The sequence below is a fragment of the Dreissena polymorpha genome, chromosome 2 (genome assembly GCF_020536995.1).
Source record: "Dreissena polymorpha isolate Duluth1 chromosome 2, UMN_Dpol_1.0, whole genome shotgun sequence".
In the NCBI taxonomy this organism is placed as follows: domain Eukaryota; kingdom Metazoa; phylum Mollusca; class Bivalvia; order Myida; family Dreissenidae; genus Dreissena; species Dreissena polymorpha.
In genome coordinates this window covers 144,141,173-144,148,530 of record NC_068356.1, presented here as the reverse complement: position 1 = coordinate 144,148,530, position 7,358 = coordinate 144,141,173, and the positions used below count along the sequence as shown (strand labels likewise).

At 34.6% G+C, this 7,358-nt stretch overlaps 1 long non-coding RNA gene across 1 annotated transcript; it reads left to right on the top strand.

Annotated features, from left to right (window-relative positions):
- The first annotated feature begins 257 nt into the window (after positions 1-257).
- On the top strand, positions 258-3,105 carry LOC127865488 (uncharacterized). Its single transcript, XR_008042639.1, has 3 exons — positions 258-855; positions 1,667-1,774; positions 2,907-3,105. It is a non-coding gene; the product is annotated as an uncharacterized LOC127865488 (long non-coding RNA).
- The last annotated feature ends 4,253 nt before the right edge of the window (positions 3,106-7,358 follow it).

The following is a 7,358-nucleotide window of genomic DNA, read 5'->3' as shown; positions in this document are numbered from 1 at the left end:
CTTAACGTTCCCTGTAAAAGTGCTGAATTGAATATTGTGTTCAAATTGCTATTATACATAAATGGATTTTGTATGTTTATAAATTTATATATGCAACTGCCGTTGGCTGTATAGCAAATAAACTTCTAGCTGTGATGTGGGCCTATTGGAAACGAGATGAATGTGTCTTAAAAGTTTTTTTTGGTTCTCCGCATGATTGTCTGATATATTATCATGAAAGTTATTTCTTAAGATCTATGATCACCTGACACCATACCTTATGGATCATTATTGATTCATTTTGTGTTTTTGAATCTTCATTCCGAGCTGTCTTTTAGGCGGAAATTCTATTTCTTGGAGATTACCGGGAGCATTACGATTATCAATATGTAATTTTACAATCATATACATTTTTCCGGTGGAGTTCAATTAAGCATTTTGTTGTCATCTATCGCGTTTTGCTAGTCTGTGTTAGCGTGGCAGTAAAGCTTTCTTTTTTCGATGTATGTTGTATGAGTGTTGTAGTTCTAGCTAGTACCTGGACTATCTATTTATGGCTTTGATAATATTGTGGCATTGCTAATGTTTAACTGTAAGTTGCACCGATAATTTATTTGGCCGGTTGCGTTGGCCTTAGCGATTTAGCAGAGCGACTCTGGTCCCTGGCCGTCTTTACCTTATATGGTAATCATAACCATATATGTCACAACACAAACATCTATAAATAAACGTTATGAATGATTGTAATATGACCATCTATGGAGAAAGCGTAATCAAATAACGTGCGAGGGGTTCCGAATGGAGAAACAATAAAAAACATCGTTGGAATAATCTCCCCTTTTGATTGCCCACGAGCTTTCAAACGGTTGAGATCCGGTATTGTATACGTTTGTGACATTGTTTTGAGATCAAGAAGTCATTTCGGCACTGATATATTTCAGTTTTATTTTTGAACTTGCAATAGCTATCTTTTAATTGTGATTTGGTGTATTTCGACGTTGTAAAGTGTATAGTTCAAAGTGACATTCATTTTCGCGACCTAGTCCTAGTAACTCGGTGTGAGTGAACGAAGGATTTGTGTTTACTTTTCATTTTAAGTTCAACTGTGTGTTTTATTACCCATTTTGTGATCTATTAAAAACACTTGCTTCGCGCATTTGGACACTTACAGTGTGTTTTACACTAGTGCAATAATTGACGCTTTTGATGTGTTTATAGTGACTGTGTGATATTTGCATTTATTGAACACTTACCAGTGGATTGCAATTTTGAGTGACACTTTAATACTAATTATTTAAAAACAGGTGCTTCGCGCATTTGGACACATACAGTGTGTTACACACTAGTGCAATAATTGACATGTTCATAGTGATATTTGCACTGAACACTGACCAGTGTATTGCAATTTTGACACTTATTGAGTATTGAAAACTAGTGCCTTTTAAATTGTGTGACCTTTATTTTTATTAAAACTGTGATTGATCTGTTTTGTTTATATTCTTTTTATGTAGTTAGACACACATAAGACAAGTTTAGTAGTCCTTATTAGTCTTGTTGCAATAGTATTGTTAAGGTAGTATTTGGATTGTTAAGACTTGTCTTTTTATAATTAGTAGATTTATTACGCAGGCCCTTTTGAACAGGATGCAGCGTTGTGTCAGGAAGCATTTTCCTTTTATTTTTTCAGGTGCCCAAGACAGGAGAAAAGTGAACCTTATTGCTGGGGACTCCAATGTTCATCGGATTAAGGATATTCTTCCTGACGATATAGCTGTCAAATACCTGCCAATCTCTGGTGAGAACATGTTATGAAAATGGTATAGAACAGTAATTACAGTTTCAGATTTGTTTCTATTAATGGTATCACATGTACACATTTTTCTAAACGTTAAAACGAAATGATTAATGAAATAAACAAAAGGTTACCGTTTAAACGGTATCCATATGTCAGTTAAAAAAGCGTCATTGACATCGCATTTCCAAACTGAAAGTAATGATTATTTCCAGAAGTTATATTCAGATCATAACCCATTTGCGCAATGACGTCATATTAAAACCAACTGTTCTTGCCGTTGTCGAATCATTGGGTACACGTTTTCTACTTACATGCTGTACTATACAAAGACGAATAAATATTGATCCCACATTTCTTCAATAAGACTGTGTAAATTTTTTATTGTTTTCTACCTAACAAGATGTACATAAAAACGAGTATCTGTTTATTAAATTAAAAATGAATGCAGATGAATAAATGTCGGGAAACTTTTCTCATGCACGTTGTGCTGACGCGCGTCGAATGTTCAAGACAATTCGGGGCATGATCATGCAACAAATAGCTGGAAAATTTTCCCGAGCACTTTGTGCCGACGTGTGTCAATTATTCAAGAAGTCTAGGTCGTACATGGTGTTTTGTTATGTTTACGCTGTTGTGAATAAGGGCCATCTGGCACACATGATACAAATGTATATGAGTCTTTTTTTAACAGCTTTTAATAAGTTTTGCAACATTGTAACGTAATGAACATAAATGGATTATGTTGATATCAACAGTCGTTTAAATGTTTACTGTTTTTGTAAACATTTTTGAGAAAACACGAAACGCCACCATTTAAAAGTGATACTCATAGTTTCTATAAATGATGTAATTATTTCATTTCTTTATACTTGAACAGTTCAAATTTCAAGTCCTAAGCTTCGTATGTCATCAATATAAAGTTAAATTTATTATGCTGATGTGCAATGATTGCGTTTTCTAACTAATTTGCATGGTTATTTTAAGCGTGTGGAATATTTAACAGATTGTAGGGAATTGTATTTGCAAACTTTTCATTTTAATGCTGAGGCAAAGCATGCATTTTCCTTTTGTATTCATTCATTGTATATTTGTGATTCATTTACACATACATTCGCTATCTCTGCTTTCAAAGGTGCCAAATTGTCTTGTGATCGTTTTCGCCATGCATTGTTGAGAGACTTGCGGAAGATGGATGTTCAACAGCTGTATCTTCATCTAGGCTCAAATGACATTCTTACGAATGAAGCGGTGTTTTACCGGTACATAAACAATTTTATAAAAAAAGCTTTGATATTTAAATTTAATGTAGTTGTTTCCCATAACTATATAAATTTGCAAAATCTAGCATTTTACATGGTTTATTCCTCAATGAGTCATGGAAACTTGCAATCATTGTAGAAGTGTGATCTAGTTTCTAATTTATAAATAGAGCATTTCACAATATTTTCTATTATCCATGTTAATTTGACATTTATGCCCCCCCCCCACCCAAAAAAAAATTTGGGGGGGGGAGCATATAGTCGCCGCTTCGTCAGTCCGTCTGTCCGTCAATGCACAATTTTTGTCCGGGCTATTTCTCAGCAACTAATGACCAGAATTGAGTGAAACTTTATGGGAAGCTTCACTACCAAGAGGAGATGTGCATATTATCAGCGGGTTCTGGTCGGATGATTTTTCACAGAGTTATGGCCCTTTGAAATTTTCCATTAACTGTACATATAGTGCAATTCTTGTACGGGCTATTTCTCAGCAACTAATGACTGGAATTCAATGAAACTTTATGGGAAGCTTCACTACCAAGAGGAGATGTGCGTATTATCAGCGGGTTTTGGTCAGATGATTTTTCACAGAGTTATGGCCCTTTGAAATGTTCCATTGTACATATAGTGCAATTCTTGTCTGAGCAATTTCTCAGCAACTAATGACTGGAATTCAATGAAACTTTATGGGAAGCTTCACTACCAATAGGAGATGTGCATATTATCAGCCGGTTGTCGTCGGATGATTTTCCACAGAGTTATGGCCCTTTGACATTGTCCATTGTACATATAGTGCAATTCTGGTCCGAGCTATTTCTCAGCAACTTATTACGGGAATTCAATGAAACTTTATGGGAAGCTTCACTACCAACAGGAGATGTGCATATTATAATCCGGATATGGTCGGATGATTTTTCACAGAGTTATGGCCCTTTAACTTTCTATAAACTGTATATATAATGCAATTCTTGTGCGGGCTATTTCTCCCCAACTACTGACTGGAATACAATGAAGCTTTATGGGAAGCTTAACCACCTTGAGGAGATGCGCATGTTATTAGTGGGTTCTGATTAGATGATTTATTTACAGAGTTATGGCCCTTTGAAATTTTTAAGTTGCTAAACCTTCCATCGTATTATTTTGTCCAAAGTTATGCCCCTCAAGACGTTTCCTTTTATCTGAATATATAGTGCAATATTGTGACAAAAAACCTTTGTGGAACATCACCCGTCCCAAACGGTTTCTTGTTTCATTATTTGCTGTCTACAATTAATTTTACATGAAATAGCAAAGGTTTTATTTATGCGCATAATATAAACAATATAATTATAAATATTTGTTTATGTAACTATTTTGATAAGTAAGTCAGTCTTTGATAGGTAAGTCAGTCTGCAAAGAAAAAGAACACAATTGTATACTTTACTCCACATTTTTATGCCCCCTTTCGAAGAAAAGTGGGTATATAGTTTTCGCACTGTCTGTCCGTCTGTCACACTTTTCTTGTCCGCTCTCTAATTCCAATAGTTTTTTATCCGATCTTTACCAAACTTGTTGAAGTTGTATCTAGACAATATCTAGGTCAAGCTCGAATATGGGCCTTGCCGGGTCAAAAACTAGGTCACGGGGTCACTTAGTGCATTTCAAGGATTAAGTATGGTGTCCGCTCTCTAGTTTGGGACTTCGTTTGCATTTCTGGATTAACTTTTTTTATGCCGCCGAAGGAGGGCATATAGTGATCGCACTGTCCTTCCGTCTGTTTGTCTGATGTCTGTCTGGCGGTCACACTTTGTGTTTAGGTTTCGACAAATGCTCATAACTTCTTTTGTCGCTTCAGATGTGACATTCATATTTGATATGCATGTGTATATGGACAAAGCCTTTCCATACGCACACAAATTTTTACACCATGACCTTGACCTTAGGGTCCGCATTTAGGGTTCGAAAAATGCATTTAGATTTTGAAAAATGCTCATAATTTCTATCAAAGCATTTATTGGGGGCATACGTCATCCTATGGAGACAGCTCTTGTTTTACAATTTAATTGAAAATAATATGTTGTCAAAATTAAGTGTATATATGAAAGATCACATTCCCAGTGACAAAAACTCTTTAATTGTTGACTGTATTTTAGCTCGACTATTATATATGAAATATATATAGTGGAGCTATCCTACTCACCCCGGCGTTGGCGTTTCAGTGAGCGTGCAAATGTTTGCAAACTACCCCAAATATTTTCAATGTCCATCGACATATTGCTTTCGTATTTTGCATACTTGTTTACCAACATGATCCCAACCTATAATCAAGAGCAGACCACTGTATCAAGCATTTTGACAGAATTATTGCCCCTTTTATACTTAGAATATGCATATTATTGATAAATCTATGTTAAATTGTGCGTACTACCCCCAATATTTTCTATGTCCTTTGAAATATTGCTTTTATATATTGCATACTTGTTATCAACATGACCCCAACCTACAAACAAGAGCAGACCACTTAATCAAGCATTTTGATAGAATTATGGCCACTTTTATACTCAGAATATGCATATTATTGATAAATTTATGTTAAAGTTTGCGTACTACCCCAAATATTTCCTATGTCCTTTGACATATTGCTATTATGTTTTGCATACTTGTTTACCAACATGACCCCAACCTACAAACAAGAGCAGACCACTGAATCAAGCATTTTGATAGAATTATGGCCCCTTTTTACTTTGAGAATTGAACATTTTGCTTAAATAATTTTTTATTAATACTTTGACAAAACAACACTTACCTGAATACCACAATGGATTCCACCCACGCAATACCAGTGCTCCAGCTAGACCTAAATCGAAGGGCGCCCCGCCCTGCCCTCCTGAACCTCCGCCCTGACCTTCCTAGGGCCCCCCCTGCCCTTAAAAAAAAATATATTTTTTTTTTACATATTATGATGATTTATAAATCTCTTATTAAAATACATTGAAATTAATTTATTCCTCATTGTAGTCATTAAATTTGTATTGTTTAATGACGATGGGAATAATTTATTCTTACAATTATTAAAAACATATAAATTAACATGCAGTGTAGTTTAGAATAATAAATGTACTTGATGAAAAATATGTAATTTGTAGGCAAATAATCATTTATAAACTTGACTTTGCATATCATTACAGCAAATGTTTTGACAAACTTTAAAAAAAGGAACACAATTTAAAATGCAACTTCCAGTGTTTACAAGCTTTTTTTAATTTGACATTTTGACCCACTTTTTGACGTTATGTGATCAAGTTTGAAAGTCAGCTGAGATTACATTGGGCAAAATGCTCTTATCATCTTTCATGAAAAATGCACATTAAAAGGGCCAATTGTGTGTTAACAAGGTTCTACTCTAGCAATTTAAGAAAAACTGTCATGTCCACTGGCAGCCATGTAAGTCTACAAACTGGAACCAGTTACGAACTCGACAACTGAGCTATCATTAGAATAAATATTCTGACCAAAATTTATGGAGATATGGCTAAAAATGTCACTTCTAGAGAGTTTACAAGGTTTCATTATAGCCATATAAAGACAATTGCCTCGCGCTCTAGTGGATATGTTTTTTGAATAGACATAAAAATTTCGAAACTGTACTGAGCCATCATTTAAACAAATATTCGACCAAAATGCATGAAGATTGGAAAAAAACAGTGACTTCACTAGTGTTCAAAAGGTTTCACTATAGCTATATAAGGAAAACTGCCCAGCCCTGTTACATACGGTCATTTATAAAGTTCCACAACTGTTGTCGTACGTTAAACAGTTTCCTAGATAGTAATTTCCCACTATTTTTTTCCATCAGTGCAGCTTATGATCAACAGTTAACTAGTCACTTCCACTTTAAACCTGTCCACTGTAAACACAAGGTCTACTGTTTTGACCTTTTTTTACACTTTTTCTTTCTTATTGCTTTTGAAATATCATCGTATATATAATGTTATAATGTTCGCATGTATCTCCAATTATATTCTACAACGCCAGTTCAATACATTGAGCTGTACACTATAAATGTAGAGTGTAAAATATGATGATAACATTTCTCATCTCTTCTTCTTGTCAATCACTCAAATGGAAACACTGGCCCCTGTGGTACACATTCTTTTTGATCAGCATGTTTTGTCTGCCAAACTGAAAAAAATAATAATCACAAATAAACATTTTAAAGAGAAGTGTAATGCCCCCACACTAATCTTTAGTTTCAAAACAATTGTAATGTCTAAACAAAATTAAACTAAAATACCAAAGTGTACAAGTTCAAATGCTTTTTACTTTGAGCTAATAGAGAGAGTTAT